Source organism: Lissotriton helveticus, chromosome 4_1 (assembly GCF_964261635.1).
Source record: "Lissotriton helveticus chromosome 4_1, aLisHel1.1, whole genome shotgun sequence".
NCBI classification, from domain to species: domain Eukaryota; kingdom Metazoa; phylum Chordata; class Amphibia; order Caudata; family Salamandridae; genus Lissotriton; species Lissotriton helveticus.
The window spans coordinates 94,954,921-94,976,502 of record NC_136063.1 but is presented as its reverse complement, the minus strand read 5'-3'; the positions used below and the strand labels follow the sequence as shown (position 1 = coordinate 94,976,502).

At 49.1% G+C, this 21,582-nt stretch overlaps 1 protein-coding gene across 1 annotated transcript in view; it reads right to left on the bottom strand.

Moving 5' to 3' along the window:
- The window catches only part of LOC144828388 (uncharacterized), a 271,756-nt gene that overhangs the window by 133,554 nt on the left and 116,620 nt on the right, over positions 1–21,582 (bottom strand). The gene's annotated exons all lie outside the window — the stretch shown is intronic.

The following is a 21,582-nucleotide window of genomic DNA, read 5'->3' as shown; positions in this document are numbered from 1 at the left end:
ATTGCGTCTTTAATCGATCAGAGGGGAATACATGCATATCGATCATGCACATATGACATAACATGGGGAACACGTAGGCACATACAACATGGCAAAATTTACTTTTCCACACGGGGACAAAGCTTTTTGAAATAATTGAACAATGAATGCTCTGGGATCAGCTCCTTCAGCCCCTTCCACAATTCCAAATATGCGTAGGTTCTGTCTGCGTTGCCTATTTTCTAAATCTTCAAGTTTGACTTGCATTTGGCATAGTTGAGCCGCTTGTTTATTCACAGCTATTTCAGAGCGAAGTGACTTTTCCTCTGTTAAAACCACTCTGAGGTTCCGTGAAAATTGTAAGTGATGTTTTCGACTCGCACGAATATGGTCGAGTCTGGTATCTAAGAACCGCAAATGACGAGTTTAGTAAGTGTGCGCAGTTTCGCTGTGCTAACTTAAACTGGTCGTTTGATATGTGGGTTTTTCATCTGTACCCACGGGTTCCATCTTAGATACGGCATCCATTTTGTCTCTTGCCCTCAAGTAGCCAGCGAACGGACACTGTCCGCTTCGTTACCCTGGGACTCTAAAGATATTTGTGGAAGACACATGTTCTTTGTAAATATCTTTTACGATGAGGGGGATGATACTGTAAGGCAGATGGCCCCGCTCAAGGCTCATCTTGCCGTGCCGGTTTATTGTCTCAGCCGTGCATCTCATTAGGCACGTCCCTTTGATGCCTGTATCTCGTGTTTCCTGATACCTCCCCTTTTACACCCTTTTCGATCTCCCCACTGTCTCCATCTTCCTCTGCACCTGTCTTTGTTCCTATTTCGATCTGTTTTACTGCCGATTGGAATTCACTAATGTTGGGAAGATGGGTTTTTACAGTTGGGAACCGCCAAATGTTTCCGCACTTATGTTCCGGACCTTATGTGTACCAAAGTGACCAAAGCGACCCCTCTGAGGGATAATTATGGGAACCAGGTTGTAAACTTTTGTGTACCATGTTGTCCTATGAGTAAATTCTGTATAAAAGGAGCGATCCACAGAACCAATTTGAAGCAGTCTCCCCAAGTTGCACGTGTTGTACTTGTCGTGACTTCTGTGTTCCCTGCAGTAAATAAACCTTGAATCTTTGACGCCGAAGGAAGTGTCCCGTGTCTCTGTAGTTTGTGCGCCGAAACAGGTATCCCATGAAGGTTATAGGTGTTGTTCCCTGGCACCGCTGGTACTGTTAAAAAGTCCAGTCCTTCAGTTGGCGCCCAACGTGGGGCACGACTTCAGCGGTACCGGTCCGGTCCAAAGCCTGATGATCGTGAGGAACTTCGTGTGAAATCTCCGAGGGAAGGTGCACCCCGCTTCATCGATCCTGTTGTCGAAATAAGTGGCCCGAAGTTTTTCCCTGCGAAGATTCCCGCCTCCTGACGGCTGCGACGGACCGATGCCCTGACTGTCGACCTGTCTTCGACGCCCGGCGTAGACCTTATGTACAAGCGAGACGATAGACGGGCCTTCCTGGTGACGCCATTGAAGTTCTGAGTTAAGTATTTGTGGGTCGCTCCCAGTCCTTAGTGGTTGTTCTAGCTTTTTGAAAGCTTTGTGGTTAGCCTTTAAGGCTTTGTGGTAATAGCTCACTGAGCTTTGTAATAGCCTCCTCAGGCTTTGTGGTTAGCTCTCCGAGCTTTGTAATAGCCTTAAGGCTTTGTTGTATTGCATGGTTCCATTGCATTTGTGGTTCTTAGTATTGGTCCTTAGTATTATTTGACAGTTGCAATTGCCAAAAACCGAGGGTTTTGACTTACACGAGGTTTTATTGCTTCGGTAATCCTTGAAGTTTGATACTAGGTTAGTGTGCACGATGCCTAGCCATAGTGATTTGTTTCGTATTTTCAAATGTTGCGCAATGGATTCCCGGTTGGAGGACTCGTGTCCGATACCTCCAGTTGGAACTCCGATACATGATCTTTATAGTCGACATGGGGTGGGTCCTATAATATATAATGATTACTGGGTCCGCTATACAAAGAAAGACGGTGACCTTAGATGGCCACCACATGGAACTTTTGAACTTTCGATTTTAGATAATCTTGAGGCTAAATTATTTTTAAAGAAAGCTAGGCCAGCTATGTTTGATTCCTTTCGGATATGGCGTAAAGAGGCCAAGCAGAAAGAAATCAAACAACTTAAAAAGAATCAAAAACAAGAGTTCGTTCCTGTAATGCAAGCTATAAAAGAATGTAGACAAGACAAAGAAGAAAAAGACATGGAAATCGCTACTAGATTGCATCACATGAAAATAGATAAATGTTACCCAGTTTTACCGAATAAATTAGAAAAGAAAGAAGAAGATTTGAAGGAGGATTCCTTGCTGTCATATTTGATGAAATCACCACCTCCTTATGTACAGGGTGCTACTGCTCCTGTAGTTGCTCCTGTAGTACCTCCTGTTGTTCCTCTTGTTGCTCCAGCGGCTGCGGGCCAGCCCGCTGTTAACCCTACTTTTCTTTCACCACCTGTCCTCGTTCCTACTGCTCCTGTACCTGTACCTTCGCAGACTGTTGTTTCTGCTACTCCAACTATCTTGTCCGTTCCTACCATGCCTTCCTTCACCTCCAGTGTTGTTGCCCCTGTTTTTCTTTCCCCTTCTGTTCGTAAGCGTGTTCCTAACTCTGTTGCTACTCTTTATTCACCTCTTTCTGGTCCGTTAATTTCGTCTGATTCATCTGAAACTCCTCAGAGACGGAGTCAGATCCCTAGTGGTAGGGAGAAAGAGACGTTAGTAATAATGGCACATAGGTGGATAAGACATCCTGCTAATTACACTCCACGTGTAGTCTTTGATACGTTTTCTCAGTTTAATGAGCCTACGCAGAGATTCGTATTTGAGGAGATGTGTAACTTTTTGAGAGAAGAATGGTATAATGATGATGTAGATGATGTACCGTCCGACATAATTGAACTTCAGAGTCACTTTTCAAACGGTATGATTATAGGAGACGATGTACGACGTGCCGTGGAACGCTTATTAGCATTTAGATCCACAGCACATTCTCGGGTGTCATTAGATGATACCACTGAGAACTGGAAAGCGGTTCCTGGGCAGTATCCTATGAGAGAAGTCCCGCCACTGTGGGTGCCTGGAGATCCGCAAGCTAACCCTGCGGTTTTACCGCATTTTCGAAGGGTGTGGATACATCTTCCATGGAAACGATCAGAAGTTTTGCAAGTGAAGCAATCCTTACCCGATCCGCGTAAAAATCCGGCTGGTTATTATAAGGAATTATCACAACTGATAGAAGCTTCTATTATGAATATTGCCGACATCGACATGTTGTTTGGCAACGTTGTACCGCAACCAGTTTGGGCTAAAATTCGACAAGCCAATCACGCAGCTGAATTAGGGGGTGATTGGGTTGCACTGCTAGCAGCTGATGCATTACAAGTTGGTGGGGCTAAGCCTGAACAGTTGATTTTGGATTTGCCTCAGAAAATCATTACGCTCATGAAAACTCTCATGCCAGCAATGAAGGTGAACTGGGATAAGTTATCAGCTTGTAAGCAAAAGAAAGACGAGAGTGTCTCAGATTTCTTTACAAGGTTTGAGGAAGCATTTGTCGATCACAGCGGCCAGGACATGGGCACTGAGGGAGGCCAGCGGTTATTCGTTGACAAATTCGTGTCGAATTTGCTGCCTGAGCTATACAACAAATTAAAGAATTCAGAGAGTGCGTGGGCAGTTTCAACCCCTGCGCAAATACTAGCAACGGCTCAGTATTATGAGAATAGGGAAAAGGAAGAAAGTGATCGTGTAGAAAAGAAAACGAAGGAGCTCAAAACGAAGGTTTTGTTGCAGCAAGCATACCCTCCACGATCAAACCAAAATGATGCACAACAGCAGTATCGACCACGAGCACAGCTCGATAGGACACAGCCGCGCTCTGACAATTTTGATTCCAGATCTTCACTTGGGTATAATCAATGCGCATATTGTAGGAAAGAGGGACACCTAAAATATGATTGTCTTGCCTTACGGGACCGTCTAAATGGTGTGTCGACACGTGGAAACCGTGGTGGTGGTCCCCAACAGGCACCACGTGGTAGAGGTCGTGGTTCATCCCACAATCAGAGCGATCGTTATCAAAATCAATCGGATGTAAATAATTGTTTTGACCAGCGAAATGCGGGGTCAGTTCGATCTGCACAGTATAATGTTGATGATTATTATGCAGAGTATGAAACTGTTGTAAATGACCATTACTAGGACAGCCAACGACAAAGAGAGGGAGTAGTGTCAGTTCCGGTCGATCAGAGTGGGCCTTACGTTGCAGTGGCTACATCAGGTGTAGTTGAGCCTTTTCTGTTAGACACTGGTGCGACGAAAAGTTCCATCATGCATTCAAAACTCCCTGGCGCACCTTTGTCTGGCTTAACGAATGTTTCCGTTGGATTCTCTGGCGCCCCTGTTAGTAACCCAGTCTCTAATCCTTTGCCTCTTATGATTGGACCCCGTGAGCTAACCGCTCCACTGATTCTATCTACAGGTTGTGGTGAAAATCTTTTGGGCCTGGATTTGTTGAAACGATTATATGCAACATTGTATTGTTCCCCTGAAGGAGTGGAGCTTACATTGGGACGGAGAGTGATCTCTCCCATGTATTTGTCAGTCGATAAATTCCCACCGGAATTGAGTTCCCTCCCTGCGTCCTTATGGGCCACAGGTCCCAATGACGTGGGCCTGTTAGACATTCCACCCTATGTAATTCAATTGAAACCAAATGCGCGATTACCGCGTTTACCTCAATATCGTATTTCTCTCGAGGGCGAACGAGCGCTGTTAGAAATTGTTTATGATCTCATTGGAAAGGGTGTTGTTGAAGAAACTCGTGGAAATGTATGTAATAGCCCTGTATTGCCGATTCTGAAACGAACTGACCCAACTAAACCTCCTGTATATCGTTTTGTTATAGATTTGCGAGAGGTAAACAAAATAGTGGTTCCGCAATTTCCTGTGGTTCCCGACATTACGGCTTTATTAACAATGATTCCGGCATCTGCCTCCTGGTTCACAGTGATCGATTTAAAGAATGCTTTCTTTAGCATCCCAATTGCAGAGGAAAGCAGAGACCTATTCGGATTTTCATTAGGAGGTCGTAGTTTTAGGCTAAAACGCGCTCCACAGGGCTACTGTGAGAGTCCGTCAATCTACAGCCAAGCACTTAAAGGTCAGCTTGATGCCTTTGTATTACCAACAGGTGCAGCTTTGATTCAATACGTTGATGATCTTTTAGTGGCAGCTGATACAGAAGCTATTTGCAAAACGGCTACAGTATCATTATTGCACTATCTACATGACTTACACCACAAGGTGTCGCCTTCAAAGCTACAGTATTGTTGTCAAGAAGTTACCTATCTAGGTCACTTATTGTCAAAAGAAGGGAGAAGGTTGACCCCAGAGAGAATTGCAGCGATTTCCCGAATGACTGTGCCAAAAACCCAAAGAGATGTTCGCGCCTTTTTAGGTATTACGTCCTACTGCAGACAATGGATTCCAAATTTTTCATTGTTGGCGAAACCATTGATAGCCCTTACATGCAAAAATGTTTCATCCCCAGTACCTTGGTCTGAAGAATGTCAGAAAAGTTTTTCTGAATTGCGTGATGCGTTGTGTTCGGCTCCTGTGTTGGGCACTCCTGACTACAGTAAGCCGTTTACACTATACGTCCACGAGAGGGATGGTTGCGCGTTGAGTGTCTTGACACAACCTTTTGGTGGTAAGCAACGCCCATGTGCCTACTTTTCTTCGACTTTAGACCCAGTAGCAAGAGCTTTGCCAAGTTGCTTAAGGGCAACAGCGGCAGCAGCGGCGTCCATTCGACAGTCCGCAGGTCTAGTCATGGATAATATGCTCACGGTAATGGTTCCGCATGCAGTCGACACTCTATTGAACCGAACGAAAACTCAACATCTGACAAGTGCAAGATTGTCTGGTTATGAGTTGACGTTGCTGGCCAGTCATATACGGATAAAACGATGTAATGTGTTGAATCCAGCAACATTGCTGCCGATCGACACAGAATCAAGTGATGAAGCAGTACATGACTGCTATCTCAAAACTGAAGAGGAAACCAAGGGTCGTATTGACCTAAAAGATACTCCATTGACAGATCCCGATGGTACTTTGTATGTGGATGGTTCTTGTTTCAAGTTGCCGAATGGTGATGTGACAACTGCGTATGCTGTAGTTACATTGAGAACGATTGTGGAAAACGCAAGGTTAAGTCAGAATTCGGCTCAGGCTGCTGAGCTAATTGCTTTGACGAGAGCGTGTGTGTTGTCTAAAGATAAACGGGTGAATGTGTTTACAGATAGCCAGTATGCGTTTGGTGTGGCACATAGTTTTGGACGACTGTGGAGAGAGAGAGGATTCCTTACGTCACATGGTACGAAGATTCAACATGGCCAGCTTGTAAATGATCTTTTGGATGCACTTACGTTGCCTAAGCAAGTGGCGATTGTTAAATGTAGTGCGCATCGTAAGGTGACGGATGATGTTGGTCGTGGTAATGCGTTTGCGGATGAGACTGCTAAGGAGACTGCCCGGAACCTTAGCACTCGAATGTATGTGACAAGTTCGGTTAGGTGGCCTGCAGAATCAAGTATGTGTGAAAACACTATCGAGAGTGTGAAAGCAATTCAGAATGAGGCCACCGAGACTGAAAAGGCGAAGTGGAAAGAAAGTACGGGAAAGTTGGATGCGAATGGTTGTTGGATTGACTTATCGGAACAGAAAAGATGGATGTTGCCTGATGCGTATGTGCTAGCTGTTGTGACTATGGCACATGGGTTAGCACATATTAGCGCGAAAGGTATCTGTAAATTGCTGTTTCCTGTGTGGAAGAATGATGGTATTACGAAATGTGCTGAACGCTTGGTTAAGAATTGTATGGTATGTTTGATGCACAATCCTGGTAAGGGCACTCCCACTCCACCTGGCCATTTTGCCCCTCCTGCGTACCCTTTCGAAGTTATCCAGTTGGACTTTATCCATATGGAGAGATGTAATAATTTGAAGTATGTGCTGGTTGTGGTGTGTGCATTTTCTAGGTGGATTGAGGCCTACCCCCTTAAGGATAATACGGCTTTATCCACGGCAAAAATTTTGCTCAAAGAGTATTTTTCCCGCTACGGAATGCCTCGGGTTGTATGGTCGGACAACGGAAGTGAGTTTGTTGGGAGTGTGATGAAGAGTGTGTGTCGTGGGTTAGGGATTGTTCAAAAATTTCATAGTGCAAATCATCCACAATCAGCAGGATTGGTGGAAGGATACAATGGCACCCTTAAACTAAAACTAGCAAAGATTCAGGCTACGACAGGTCTTTCGTGGCCTGACGCTTTACCCTTAGCATTGCTGTCAACAAGGGCAACTGTACACTCCCGAGTAGGGCTCAGTCCCTATGAAATAGTGTTCGGTCGTCCTGCCAATGTTTGGGGGGTCCCTAGACCGGGTGCCTTTTGTGATCTTGAGTATCCAATGTTGATCGATTATCTTTATGACTTGACTGCTAAACTGAGGTTAATTCACCAACAGGTTCACGAAGCATTGCCGACGCAGACAGAGGGTCCAGGCCACCAGCTCCAGCCCGGAGATTGGGTGGTAACACGAAATTTTTCGCGCAAGAACAATTTGGATCCCAGGTTCACTGGACCCTATCAGGTCCTCCTTGCCACGAGAACTGCAGTTCGTCTCGAGGGGCGGAAGAATTGGGTGCATGCCACCCATACCAAGAAAGTCCCCATCCCGTTGCCAGCAGACTCGTGGGTGAGGAAAGGCATTGCATCAACTGAAACCGAAGGATTGTCAGCGTTTGTACCTTTCAGCGACGCACAACCTGTCGGAGAATCCTCAGTGCAGCAAAAAGGCATTGTTGAACACTTGTCATCAGAAGACTCAAGACCAAAACATTCAGCTGATCAACAGGGCGTTGTCCCTTCAACGGATCTTTTGTTTAACGAACAGACACGTCCTGGGAAAACCCGATATTTTTTGAGATCCAGCACTAAAGACTAATAAAAAACCCCGTTCTGTCCCTTGACAAGTGCATTATCCCGTTTTCCATGATCAGTTTGAACACTCATACTATTGTAATTATTTTGTACATATTCATTGAGCTTCATTCCTTACACTTTTTGTTTCCACAGCTGAGAGACATTGTTTTTATATATATATATATATTTGTGAAATAGAGGCCGTAGGGCCGCGCGTGTACTTCCTCCTGGTTAGTAGGTCTTGACGCTAGGTTAAAGATCGTCGGTTCCTGGGAACTCCTAGGAATTGACTATTGCTACACAGAACGAAGTGCGTCAAGAAACGTTGCGGACGGTCATAGGGAATGGCATTTTCGAAGCTGATGGACTTGGAAAGAGCTCAAGCACGAAGATTCAAGCTGCAGCAACTCAGTCGTACCAAATGTTTTGTGTTCCAAATATTCGTACTGTTTGTGACTGTTTCTGCGTTATTGGTGGGTGGAGTATATTACACGATGTCTTACTTCTTGCCTTCTACCATACCTACTCCTACCCCTGACCTTAAACTCACCTCCACTATTTCTCCTCATTCTTTTCACATCTTACCTGAACACGAGCAGGCTAGACGTGCAGAATTCCGCAACAATTCCTTTATTCAACTCCTTCATCAGCATCAGTTAGTGGTTAACACTACTAATTGTTGGGTGTGTGGGTTGATGCCGCATACTACGGATAAGGGAATTCCATATCTGGTGTTACCGTATAGCTCCCAAGGGTCTGCTCGAGCATTTCAAACAATGTTTCGAAGCGCACTGGGTTTCCACCCCATTCGAGAACCACGTTCCCCCTACTCTGGTCCTACCTCGTACCAAAAATCTTTGTCTATAGCAATAGAGGATTTAGATAGCGATATCTATGATCCCTCGCTTATCCCTGAAGAAGAGGTACAGGCCTATAGGGTCCTAAGTAGAGGCGAATATAGTGTGTTCACTGGTGAAAAACAGCTTAAAAGCTCGCCTCCGATATGGGTCGTACCCCACATTGGTAATTTTTGTTTAATAGGTCGCGGCCGTAGATCGAAAGCCCGACTTGGAGAGAGTGCTTGCACTGAAAATTATATTTTGCCAATGGTCTCGTCCCCTGTGTTTTTGGCTGCCAAGGGTACATACTTTATTTGTCATGATCGTGCATATGCATGGTTGCCCTCTGACTTCATGGGCTCATGTTTTATCGCAAACTTATTGCCTCCGACGTTTACTGTAAATGCAGATTATCACAAAACTAGAGTTGTAAGAGGCGTAATTAGCGAAGAGGATACTGCCGGTCAAGAGGCAGGAGACTTTTTCAAGGGTTTCCTCCCATTTTGGGGACCTATGGTTAATAGTAGGAACCTGAGACAGTTGACTCGAGTGGTAGAATCGACAGCTAATATTACTGCCAGTGCCCTTGGTAATATCACCACAGAACTTCAGGCGGATAGACTTATGACGTTACAAAACCGTATGGTTTTAGACGTGATCTTAGCAGATCGAGGTGGGGTATGTAGGGTGATCCATTCGAGCTGCTGTATTTTCATTCCTGATAACGCTCCGACTGTCTATCAAGCCATCTCGAAGTGGCATAAGATCTCCGAATCCATACACGTGGATGTAGGGGATTGGACGCTACTTGGATGGTTTTGGGGCCTGATGTCGACTTGGGGTTGGAAGATTCTGATGATCATTGGAGTTGTTGTAACGTTCCTGTTCACGTGTTGCCTTTGCGTGCAGTGCGGTCCTGCCTTATGTGGCCTCTGTGCTACAACGTGTATGAGACAGCCACCTGTTACCAAAGGGTCTCGGTTGGACAGAGCTATGCTACAGCAACATCTCGAGGGTCTGATGAATATCGAATATGATTCCGACTAGTGCTTGCCTACATGAGGGCAAAAGGAGCGTCTGAGGTTCCGTGAAAATTGTAAGTGATGTTTTCGACTCGCACGAATATGGTCGAGTCTGGTATCTAAGAACCGCAAATGACGAGTTTAGTAAGTGTGCGCAGTTTCGCTGTGCTAACTTAAACTGGTCGTTTGATATGTGGGTTTTTCATCTGTACCCACGGGTTCCATCTTAGATACGGCATCCATTTTGTCTCTTGCCCTCAAGTAGCCAGCGAACGGACACTGTCCGCTTCGTTACCCTGGGACTCTAAAGATATTTGTGGAAGACACATGTTCTTTGTAAATATCTTTTACGATGAGGGGGATGATACTGTAAGGCAGATGGCCCCGCTCAAGGCTCATCTTGCCGTGCCGGTTTATTGTCTCAGCCGTGCATCTCATTAGGCACGTCCCTTTGATGCCTGTATCTCGTGTTTCCTGATACCTCCCCTTTTACACCCTTTTCGATCTCCCCACTGTCTCCATCTTCCTCTGCACCTGTCTTTGTTCCTATTTCGATCTGTTTTACTGCCGATTGGAATTCACTAATGTTGGGAAGATGGGTTTTTACAGTTGGGAACCGCCAAATGTTTCCGCACTTATGTTCCGGACCTTATGTGTACCAAAGTGACCAAAGCGACCCCTCTGAGGGATAATTATGGGAACCAGGTTGTAAACTTTTGTGTACCATGTTGTCCTATGAGTAAATTCTGTATAAAAGGAGCGATCCACAGAACCAATTTGAAGCAGTCTCCCCAAGTTGCACGTGTTGTACTTGTCGTGACTTCTGTGTTCCCTGCAGTAAATAAACCTTGAATCTTTGACGCCGAAGGAAGTGTCCCGTGTCTCTGTAGTTTGTGCGCCGAAACAGGTATCCCATGAAGGTTATAGGTGTTGTTCCCTGGCACCGCTGGTACTGTTAAAAAGTCCAGTCCTTCAACTCTTTGCTGAAGCTCTTCCATATCCTGGGAGATGGCTCCTAGTTTACAAGACATTTCCTGCAGAGAAGATTGAGTCTTACTACTATCCTCCCTCATCTGTTGGTAATGAATCTTGGCTTCTTGTTTTTGTTCATTTAATAGCTGTAAAATCGTTTGAAATGATGATGACACTTCCCCTTGAAGGGTCCAATCCACTGGCAAAAATAAAGAGTGGTCTGGCCCTTCTAAAGCAGATTCCTATGTTAGTCCCGCACTCAAAATCAACCCAAGACCTGCATCAGCTGAGCCTGTTGTATTTTCTGCAGTCTGTAAGGTGGTAGTGGTAGTGGAAGAGAGTATACTGGGATTTTCCACAGATGCTATTGGTATTGGTTCAAGGATTATCGCTGGTTGAGGAGCCAGTAAAGAAGGAGAAGAGACTAAAGCTTCCGTTATGGGACCCGGCAGATCGTGCACATCCACTGATACCAGTGTAGGAACTGTAGGAACTGTAGTAGCAGTAACAGGGGGAGGGGTGGGGGTGGGAGTAAGTTGTGCATTTTGGGTTACAATGGGTACATCAGCTACCGGCTTGATAGAACCCACAGAGCCTGTCAAATCTGTCACAACATTAGGACCATTTACGACCCCCGATGAAGCACCCGTCTCAGTAGGGCTATTTCCCGAGAGTCTCATGGCCATTGATTTAACGCCAGCTCTAGCTTGTACCCATTGTCTAATAGGGCTGTTCTCAGCTATCGCCTTCATAGTGGTGGTTTTAGGCTTACTTATGACCTTCTTAATCTTACTCTTAGTTTTGATTTTCCCCTTTTTAATACTGACAGTTTTATCTTTAGCTAAGGATAAGGTGTAATGTTGCTTAGATCAGAAAAGTCACAGTACTCCTCATCTGTCTCAGCACTGTCCGCATTTTCCAGACACTCAGCCCCTAAATTTTCCTTTATTTCTTTTACTCCTTCTGTTTCCATACTGAGCCCAACTTCAGCCAGCACCTCGTCTGCTATATTAGATAGAGATTGAGTAGATCCTGTAGATTGTTTATCATTCACACTAAGATTTTCCGCAGATTGTGTCTCTATTTGAATTGGAGAAATATTGATAGTTGCTGATGGAGGCGTAGACTGAGTGGTAGAGGCAAGAGAGCGAATATCTGCTCCAGATTGTAAGTTAACAGCAGTTTCAGCTAACGGGGTGAGGTTGTTTAATGTATTATTCACATTTGCAGCAGTAGTATTAGCATTGTGTACTTTAGCTCCCATAGCAGCATTTGTTCTCTGGCTCTTCTCAATATCTACAATGTTGGCAGACATCAATGAATTAGGTTCTGTTGGTAGCAACAAAATATCGGATGCTAAGTTAATCTTAGAAACTCCCACTCTCTCCCCCAATTTCTCTTGCCTACCCGTGATTTTCATCTCAGAAGCCGCCGTTTGAGACTCCAATATCTCTGTCACGCCGCCAATATTTCCGACAGGAGCTGGGTCCGTGGAGGTGGTCGTCGAAACCTGTTTAGCTGCCGTAGTCATCCGGGTGCTTCGTCCTTGAGGCTTCGGCGCCATCCCCGCGTAGTTCATTGCCGCTGCAGCCGTTGGTGAAGAGGAGCGCCGATAGCCCTTCAGAACAAACCAGCTAACCACAGACCAGCCCTTCGATGCACCAGAGGCTAGGCGCGGTAATCGAATGAAGCGGAGTAAACTTCGCACTTGGCTCTCAATCAGCCGAAATTGCAGCATCCGCCCAAGTTCAGAAGAAGCTTTCGCCGCCACTCAGCCTCCTCCGAAGCCACTCCGTTCCAAGCCGAGATCACGATGTGCTTTCTCTCCCACAAAGTCGGTTCGACTCAACAGTACCAGCTGCACGCTAGCAAAGTACTAGCAATCAGCCTTTACCTCCCGTTTCAGTAAATGAGCCGCCAAGCACGGTCCGACATAACCACAGCCCGGACCTCAGCAAGCGTTCCTCCGCACTGGCGGTGTCAATCCGCCATCTTGGATCTTATAAAGCGCAACTTAGCCCAAGGGCATCAAGGCGCTAATGCGAGTCATCCAACACACAGTCAGCCTTACAAGTATACCTCAGATAAAAGCCAGGTTTTTAGGGCCTTACGGAACAAAGAGAGATAGGGCTGCCCTGTTAGCTCAGGAGGGAGAGAATTCCACAATCTGGGCGCCACAGTGGAAAGCGTTCTATCAATCAATCAATCAATCAATCATTGCATTTCTAAAGCACGCTACATATCTGTGAGGGTCTCAAGGCGCAGGGGGGGGGCGCTACTGATCGAAGAGCCAGGTCTTGAGAAGTCTTCTGAAGGCCAGCAGGTCCTGAGTCTGTCGTATGCTGGTAGGGAGAGCGTTCCAGGTCTTGGCGGCGAGGTAGGAGAAGGATCTGCCGCCGGTGGTTCTTCGATACGGGGAACTGTGGCGAAGGCGAGGTTGGCTGAGCGGAGGCTTCGGGTGGGGATGTGGAAGCTGAGACGGTTGTTGAGGTATGTGGGTCCGGTGTTGTGCAGTGCTTTGTGTGCGTGGATGAGGAGTTTGAAGGTGATCCTCTTGTTGACAGGGAGCCAGTGTAGGCCTCTTAGGTGGGGTGTGATGTGGCTGCGTCGGGGGACGTTGAGGATCAGACGTGCCGAGGCGTTCTGGATTCGTTGTAGTCGTCTCAGGAGCTTGGTTGTTGTTCCTGAGTAGAGGGCGTTCCCGTAGTCAAGTCTGCTGGTGACAAGGGCCTGGGTGGCGGTTTTTCTCGTGTCGGGAGGGATCCACTTGAAGATCCTGCAGAGCATTTGGAGGGTGTTGAAGCAGGATGCAGAGACGGCTTTGACTTGCCTGGTCATGGAGAGGGTGGAGTCGAGCATGACCCCCAGGTTGCGTGCATGGTCTGTGGGTTCCGGGGCTGTGCCAAGCGATGTGGGCCACCAAGAGTCATCCCAGGCTGATGGGGTGAGTCTGAGTATGAGGACCTCCGTCTTGTCTGAATTCAGCTTCAGTCTGCTGTCCTTCATCCAGTCGGCTACGGCCTTCATTCCTCTGTGAAGGTTGGCTTTGGCGGTGTGGGGGTCTTCGGTGAGGGATATGATCAGCTGGGTGTCGTTGGCGTAGGAGATGATGTTGAGGGAGGATCCCTGTGGGACGCCGCAGATGATCTCGGTGGTTTTTGAGCGAAAGGGTGGGAGGCAGATGCTCTGAGTTCTGCCGGAGAGGAAGAATGTGGGCCAGGCCAGGGCCTTCTCTTGAATTCCGGCGTCATGGAGGCGTGCTGATATGGGTGCGGTGGCAGACTGTGTCAAAGGCTGCTGACAGGTCCAGGAGGATGAGGGCGGCTGTTTCTCCTTTGTCCATTAGGATCCTGATGTCGTCAGTGGTGGCGATGAGGGCGGTCTCGGTGCTGTGGTTGCTGTGAAATCCGGATTGGGAAGGGTCCAGGATGTTGTTGTGAGGTAGCGGTTAAGCTGTTTGTTGCCAATCTTCTTTGTCACTTTCGCCGGGAACGGGAGCAGGGAGATGGGCCGGAAGTTCTTGAGGTCCTTGGGGTCCGCCTTGGGTTTCTTCAGAAGGGCGTTGATCTCGGCGTGCTTCCAGCTTTCCGGGAAGGTTGCTGTCTCGAAGGAGCTGTTGATAGTTTTCCGGAGGTGGGGCGCGATGGTTGTGCTGGCTTTGTTGAAGATGTGGTGAGGGCAGGGGTCGGATGGGGATCCCGAGTGGATGGAGTTCATGGTTTTGATGGTGTCTGCGTCGCTTACATTGGACCAGGCGGTCAGGCGGCTGGTGCGGGTAGTGGTCGCAGGGGTGGTGGACTCGGTGGTGGGTGCGGGGGTCTCAGGGTTGAAGCTGTCGTGGATGTTGGTGATCTTGCGGTGAAAGAAGGTGGCCAGGGAGTCGCACAGGTCTTGTGATGGCGGTATGTCGTTGGTGCTGGAGCTGGGGATGGAGAGTTCTTTCACGATGCTGAAGAGCTCCTTGGAGTTGTGTGCGTTGTTGTCAAGGCGGTCCTTGAAGGCGGTCCTCTTGGTGGTCCTGATGAGTTGGTGGTGTTTGCGGGTAGCGCTCTTGTGGGCTGTGTTGCTATCTGGTGTTCGGTCGTGGAGCCATTTCTTCTCCAGCTTCCGACCGGTGCGCTTGGAGATCCGGAGGTGAACCAGGCGGCTTTCTTGTTGGTGTGGTTGGTTGCGGAGGTCTTGAGAGGGGCGAGGGTGTTGGCGCAGTCGTTGATCCACTGTTTGAGGTTGGTCGCGGTGGTGTCGGGGTCGGTGGGGTCGGCGGGTGGTCTCAGGGCGAGGGTGGTAGTCAGTTGGTCCTTGGTGACCTTGCCCCAGCAGTGGCATGGCAGCTGTTGGGTTCGGTGGTGTGTGGTGGGTTTCCTGAAGGTGAAATCGACGCATCTGTGATCGGTCCAGTGGGGTTCGGTGGTGTGGCTGAAGGAGACGTGGGGGCTTGTGGAGAAGATGGGATCCAGCGTGTGTCCAGCGGCGTGGGTGGGTGTCGTCACGAGCTGTTTGAGTTCGAGGTTGGCGAGGTTGTCTATCAGGGCGGTGGAGTTGGCGTTGTTGTTATTCTCGAGGTGGAAGTTCAGGTCCCCGAGGAGGATGTAGTCCATGGAAGCGACGGCGTGGGTGCTGACGAGGTCAGCGATGGTGTCGCTGAACTGTGGTCTTGGTCCGGGTGGTCTGTAAACGAGTGTTCCTCGGAGGGTCGTGTTGGGGTCGGCCCCATCTTGCCTTGGCAAACCTAGGGATCACAAGAAAGTTTTTACTAGAGGAACGAAGGGATCTACTGGGGTTATAAAGATGAACAAGAGACTTGATACCCTCCGGGCCAGTACCATAAAAGTCTGCATGGGACAAACATAGAATTTTAAAAGTGATTCTACAGTGTATCGGAAGCCAGTGTAAGTTCTCATGTGCTGCCGAGGCTGAGGCAAATCTAGGAACATTCAGAACCATCCTTGCAGCAGCATTCTGGACCATTTGAAGACGATGAATAAGACTCTTGTTAATGCCCAGATAAAGGGTGTTAGAACCTGAGATGCCAGGTCACCTAGGGTAGCCTGGCCTAGGGGTAAGACATGCAATTTCTAGAGGCACAGTGTGAAGGTTGCAGACCACCCAAGAGTAAATCCACGCAATAGCACACAAAAACAACACTACACCAAGTATAGGAAAATAAGTACTGCTTTATAAAAATAATATATACTCTATTCTCTTATGCTTTAGAATTTACAGTTCAGTACTTTATCATCAATCAGGTGAAATCACAATCCGCTAAAGTTTTGGGAGAGAAAACTACCATTCAATATAAGCAAAAGCAGATGTTATAAAAGTATTAGCATTCTTTTTAGCAGAGTCACTGGCATTAAGAATCCACATTAACAGTATCTTTCAATACATTTAAAAGTCATGTGCCCAGTAGTTCTATTTCCAGGAATTTTAACTTATCTCAATGTTTAGTTATTAAGCAGCAAGCTTTATACTGAGCTTAAGCCTTCAGTTAGCCAACAGATTCCTTTATACTGCTCCCCAGCCTATATTCTCCAGGAAGGAAAAACGACCAGTGCCTTAATAACTGCACTGGAGATGTTAGCGCCTCTTCCCCCTGTAATTCTCCTCCTTACTTGTATGTGTTATGGCCGGAATCGTCTTGCACCAGGCTTAGTAGGGGACGGCAGACAAAGGGGGTCGGGGAACCAGGCAGGCGAGGCCCTCACTCGAGCCAGCTCCTCAGCGTGGCGCTCGAGTGAAGGAAAACCAGGGCTGATGTCACTTTGCTCCCCCAGCCCCTACCGGGCCTCTACACACTCTCTCCCTGCTCGGGCCAGCTCCTCAGCGTGGCACTCGAGCGGGAGGGAAAGGACGGATTTCCTGACAAACTAGTGAAGCCGGCGCGCCTCCTCTGTGCTGTCCGGCGGGGGCTCCTACTCCCGCTGTCATGCGCGGAAGGCGCTCGCTCTGATGTCTCCTCTCGCTGCGCCCGCTCCCAGAAGGGACGCGCTACTCACGGGCCTGCTCTCTCTTGGCGCCCCTCCTTCCGGGGATCAGTATCCGACGGGGCATGCGCGAAGGCGCCTTCACTTCCCTCAGCGCGAGGTCGCTGCTGGCAACTTCTCCACGGCGCGGTAGGCGCCCCCGGGGTCCCGTTCACGAAGGGAAGCCTCGCAAGGCTTCTCAGGCTCAGTGGAACCTACGGGGGCGCTGCCACACAGCGCGAACAGTGCCCCAGGGGTCCCGCTCTCAGTTGTAAGCAGTGTACAGGTTCCTCAGCTCTCTCTTTCGACCCAACAGATGGGGAGGCTTGCCACACGTCACAGGACCAGTTTGGGGGTAAGAAAATCTTGAATTAGTCCAATGGAAGACCTTCCTTTCCTCACTATGATGAGGAGGGGGGATAAAAATGGGGAGGCTCCTTCAGAATAAGTCCACAGAGCTTCTTCTCAGCACTAATCCCCTATCCCTCCTTACTGGACAGATTAGGGACACAGGGGAACTCTTAGTTCAGCTCCCAAGGCAGGGTTCTTCTCAGCTCCCAAGACTACTAGAGTTAACCCCTTCACCTATCTATCCAGGATCAGCAGGATGAGCTAACTTGGCTAGGACAACAGGACCTAGGAGGTGGGAAAGCCTTGATAGAGGGCTACTCTTGTAGAGGAAACCACCCTTCAGAATCCTACCCCTACTAGACCTCAACCTTCACTCTAGCTGCTCCTCACTGACAGACAAAATGGCTGTCCAGCATTCCGCCTTTTATAGGCTGCCCTTCAGTGGTCCAGAATGGACCAGAAGGTTCTGGAATGCCCTATGCTGGTCTATGGGTAAGTTCTGGACTTGGCAGTTAGGGCAGTTGGTAGCCACCATTTTGTGGCTCCAACTTTCCCTGTCAGAACAGGCCTCTGGGCCTGAGGTAAAAGATTATGAGGGGAAAAAGAACACCTATCCCCTTGACCAACACCTATAAAAAGTAGTAGACACAAAAATATTAAGGGTATGAGGGGCAAAAAGGGGACAAAATAAAGAATAATGAGGAGGGACTACGCAAAAAATCCAGACAGGTCTAACACGCGTCCCCCCCAGCTGAAAGTGGGGAGAACTACCCAACCCCTTGGGAGTCCTCTTCACTAAGGCGGAAATACCTGGAGAGACCGTCTGCATTGGCGTGGTCCACTCCAGGCCGGTGTTCCACCCGGAAGTCCATTCCCTGTAGGGAGATGGACCACCTCAACAGCTTGGGATTTTCCCCCTTCATTTGCATCAGCCAACGAAGGGGGCGGTGGTCAGTCTGAACCAGGAAGTGCGAGCCAAAGAGGTATGGCCGCAGCTTCTTCAGAGCCCACACCACCGCAAAAGCTTCCCTCTCAATTGCACTCCACTTCTGTTCCCGGGGAAGCAGTCTCCTGGATAAGAAGACTACAGGCTGATCCAGGCCCTCTTCATTTAGTTGCGATAACACTGCCCCAATGCCATGTTCGGATGCATCTGTTTGGACAATGAACTCCTTGGAGAAATCAGGAGCCTTCAGGACCGGTGCTTCACACATTGCCTGCTTCAACTTTTCAAAGGCTTGCTGACAAGCCTTTGTCCAAACTACCCGTCAAGGTTGTTTCCTGGAGGTGAGCTCTGTGAGGGGCGCTACAATAGTGCCATACCCCTTCACAAAGCGACGGTAGTAACCTGTGAGGCCCAGGAAAGCTCGGACCTCAGTCTGTGTCTTGGGGGGTTCCCAGGCCATGATTGCCTCAATCTTCGCCTGCAGGGGCTGCACTGACCCCCTACCCACCAAGTGTCCAAGGTACACAACCGACCCCTGCCCAATCTGGCATTTGCTGGCTTTGATGGTCAATCCAGCTTGTTTCAGGGCCTGGAGAACTGCTTGCAAATGTTGCAAATGGTCCTCCCAACTGCTACTGAAGACAGCAATGTCATCCAGGTAAGCAGCAGAGAAACTCTCCATTCCAGAGAGGACCTGGTTCACCAGTCGCTGAAATGTGGCAGGGGCGTTCTTGAGCCCAAAGGGCATCACACAGAACTGGAAGTGTCCCTCAGGCGTGGAGAAGGCTGACCTTTCCTTTGCTCCATCTGTCAAGGAGATCTGCCAGTACCCTGAAGTGAGGTCAAAGGTACTTAGGTATTGGGCAGCTCCTAGCCGGTCAATTAACTCATCCGCCCTAGGGATTGGATGAGCATCAGTCTTTGTAACTGAGTTCAGTCCTCGGTAATCCACACAGAACCTCAGTTCTGGTGTGGTGCCCGGTGGGGCGGCTTTTGGGACTAGCACCACCGGACTGGACCAAGGGCTGCTGGAAGGTTCTATCACTCCTAGCTCCAACATCTTGGCAACTTCGCCATGGATGCTAGCCTTCACCTTGTCCGACAGCCTGTAGGTCTTGGACTTCACTGGGGGGCTGTCTCCTGTGTCCACATCATGGGTACACAGGTGGGTTCTTCCCGGGACAAGGGAGAACAGCGAAGAGTACTGCCCCAATACCTGGCGGCAATCCTCTCGTTGCTCAGGAGTTAGGGATGGGGAGAGAATCACTCCCTCCACCGACCCATCCTTCTCTTGGCATGAAAAGAGATCTGGGAGAGGCTCGCTTTCTGCTTCCTCAGCACCATCAGTCACCAACATCAGGATGACCTCTGGCCTCTCATGGTGGGGTTTGAGGCGATTGGCATGCAGCACCCGTAGGGGCTGTCGCGGGGTCTTAAGATCCACCAAGTAAGTGGCCTTACCCTTCTTCTCCAACACCTCAAATGGGCCTGTCCAACGATCTTGAAGGGCACTTAGCTCTCCAGGTTCCATCACCCATACTTTCTGGCCAGGCTCCAACTCCACCGGGTGAGCATTTTGGTCGTACCATTCCTTCATGACTGCCTGACTGGCCTCCAAGTTGTCAGCAGCCTGCTTCCACAACTTGGCCATCTGGCTTCTGAAGGCCAGCATGTAGCTCACCACATCCTGGGGAGGTTTTCTGGGGGACTTCTCCCATCCATCCTTCACCAGGCTGAGAGGCCCACGCACAGGGTGCCCATACAACAATTCAAAAGGGCTGAAACCCACTCCCTTTTGCGGCACCTCTCTGTAAGAGAACAGCAAGCAAGGTAGGAGAACGTCCCACTTCCTCCGTAAGCTCTCCGGCAGACTTCTTATCATGCCCTTCAGGGTCTTATTAAACCTCTCAACCAGTCCATTGGACTGGGGGTGATAAGGAGTGGTGAACCGGTAAGTCACTCCACACTCCTTCCACATTGTCCGCATGTAAGCTGACAGGAAGTTGGTCCCCCTGTCAGACACAACCTCCTTGGGAAATCCTACCCGGGTAAAGATTCCCATCAGGGCCCTAGCCACCACAGGTGCAGTAACAGTCCTCAGAGGGATGGCCTCTGGGTACCGTGTGGCATGATCCACCAGAACCAGGATGAACCTGTGACCAGCTGTTGTTGGTGGATCCAATGGCCCTACAATGTCGATGCCCACCCTTTCAAAGGGGGTGCTAACGACAGGAAGTGGTTCCAAGGGAGCCTTTAGCTTCACCCCTGTTTTCCCACTAGCCTGGCAGGATACACATGTCCTACAGTATGTGTTGGATGCCACTTTCATCTGAGGCCAGTAGAAGTGGAGGACAAGCCGTGCAAAGGTCTTGTCCTGGCCTAAGTGTCCTGCCAGTGGTATCGCATGAGCCAATTCCAGCAGAAAGGCTCGGTATTGCTGCGGGACCACCAAGGCCCTTGATGAGCCAGGTAGAGGTACCTTAGGTTCACTGTAGAGGAGGCCATCCTCCCAGTAAATATGGTGGTGTCCCGTAGCATCACCTGCTGCCTGGACTTCAGCCTGACGCCTCAGTCCCTCAAGGGTAGGGCACTCCCTCTGCCCCTTACAGAATTCTTCTCTGGTAGGACCTCCCTCCACATGCCATTCAGCAGGGATGGGTAAATCCTCCAAAGAGTCTACTCCCCCCTCCATGGACTCCTGGCCTACCACCGCAGGTGGCCGATCTGTCACATGGGGCGTGGAAGCCGAAGCAGGCTGTCCCTGTCTCCGATTCTGTCCCTTTTTGGCAGCGGGTTGGGCCATTGTTCCAGGCTCCAACCCAGGCGAACTCCCTCTCCGGGCAGTCGCAGACCGTGTGCTTACACAGGCCCAGTCAGGTGTACCCAGCATCGCAGAATGCGTCCGGTATTCCACCTCTCTCCAAGTGTTGTGCTCCATGTCATTCCCCAACAGACAATCAACTGGCACGGCAGGGCTTACGGCAACTCGAAGTGAACCTGCAACCCCTTCCCACTCAAAGGGAACCTCAGCCACTGGATAGTGGCCCATTCTGCCGTCAGCCATCGCGGCGGGGTGGAGTACATTAGGAACAACCTGCTCTGGAGACACCAGTTGACTTCTCACCATAGTCATACTGGCTCCTGTATCTCTCAGAGCCTCCCCTCTTTGGCCATTGATGGTAACCCATTGCCCATACTTTGTAGTATTTGGGGGCACCTGTATCTTTGGAACCATCTCCCGCTCTCCCAGGGACACTAAGGTGACACCCGCCCACTCACCCCCCTTATCTAAGGGCAACTCCTCCCCGAGCGCTACACTAGCTACTCCCGGTGACTTTCCTCCGGTGGGAGGGGGTGGTCTCTTTGGGCATCTGACATCTCCCTTATAATGTCCAACACCACCACATTCAAAACAGTGGAGAACCCTTGGCTGCTGGCTTTGGCCAGGATTAGGGTTT